Genomic DNA, 1,589 nt, shown 5'->3' on the forward strand with positions numbered 1-1,589 from the left:
TTCAAAACAATACAGATACTAGTCTATACTGCGTTGTTTAACATATTAATTTGTTTACTTACATAGGATTCCTGAAGTAGACTTTTCTCAGATGATGTTGTTCCACCACTTGGTTGTATTAGCTTTCTGTATATGGCTTGTACTCTTTCAGGACAGCTTCTACATGTTATTACATGTTTCTTCATTCTTGTTGCGTTGTTAGCGTACTCCTGCCCACAATATTTACATTTACCAACTTTCTTCCTTCCTTCACTGGCTTGAACTTCACTATAATGATGCCACACACTAGTTTTTTTTCTGATTTGGCATTATTATGACTATTTCAAACTAAAAGCACTGAAAAACTAATAGATCTTATGCAAACACTTCCAAGTTCCCCAACTCAAGAAAAGAAATGAGACACTGCTCTGTGTATTTACTGAACTGAAAGTGAAACAAAAATTAATCAGTTTTAGTACTGGTTTTGCTTTCACTTGCAGTCTGAGAAGAAATTAGAATTTTACCTTTGGTTTTGATTTGACCTGACCTGCACAACTAATTAGGTGAATTCATAACTTGATTTTTGCATTATGATTATTATGTGAATGTATTTACCCTCCTGTTTACAAATCAATAAGACATATATGTATTCTCTCACACACTTTATACAGATAATTACCTGAAAAACATTAATTACAACTTTGAAACTGCCAAACTTGCCTAATATTGTATTGGCATCCATTCATTGTTACTAATTAATTTTATGAAATAATGAATTTTCAATTTCTAAAAATTTCCTACAGAAAAATTAAGCACTAGAAAATTTTCCGCAGAACATTTTCTGCCCCACATGTCTCCTGCTCTTGACACAGGGGGGGTAATGCAGAACACATACTGCATGCAGTGCCCCACCAGACCAGCTTTGGGTGCTGGCTCCAGCAAGGCTCAATCCAGACCAGTCCTAGAGCTAGCATGCATAGCTGGTCTGGTATGGGCACCGCATGTAGTATGTTCCATGTACTGGCCCCTGTATTGCTGGGGTCAATCCAGAGATCCATGAACTAAATCATATTGTTGGTGTCACTGGGCATAACCCCAGGTAACTCAGAGGGATGGAAGACCACGAGCGTCGAGGAAGTCCTTCTGCTCTGGGCTCAGACGAGCCAGGACCCCCCCTTGCCCAACCTTCGTAACCCTTTCTATGGTGCCTGCAATCTCCTGTCCTTCTGGAAAGCAGGCGAGCTAAAACTGTTATCTGTGGAACGCAAGGGCACCGCTCGGAGAGAGAAGGGAGGAGGGAAAGGGGAGGAAGAGGGGGGCCAGCTGGTGGAGAATCACTGGGAAACTGACCCGGGTATAAAAAATTCCACTGTTGCAGGGTTAAGCTCGCAGGATTTGAGACCATACAGTCTCCCTGTGCCTTTTACTTGAGCTCAAATAAACTCTGTCTGCTTCTCCCCCCAGTGTGTTTATTTGGGGCAACGAACCCAATTGTTGCCTCCCTTGGGCACCTTGTGCTGACAACAGTTTTTGGCGCCCAACGTGGGGCTCGAGGCTAACATTTCGCCTTGCCCAGATCCCTCCTGGGGTTGACGACTTGCGGCAACAAC

General features: G+C 42.5%; 1 protein-coding gene across 2 annotated transcripts in view; it reads right to left on the reverse strand.

The window, feature by feature from the left end:
• Positions 1 to 1,589, reverse strand: part of CTTNBP2 (cortactin binding protein 2) — a 151,968-nt gene that overhangs the window by 113,727 nt on the left and 36,652 nt on the right. The gene's annotated exons all lie outside the window — the stretch shown is intronic.

Source organism: Crocodylus porosus, unplaced genomic scaffold (genome assembly GCF_001723895.1).
Source record: "Crocodylus porosus isolate Cpor-Errol unplaced genomic scaffold, CroPor_comp1, whole genome shotgun sequence".
Taxonomy (NCBI): domain Eukaryota; kingdom Metazoa; phylum Chordata; order Crocodylia; family Crocodylidae; genus Crocodylus; species Crocodylus porosus.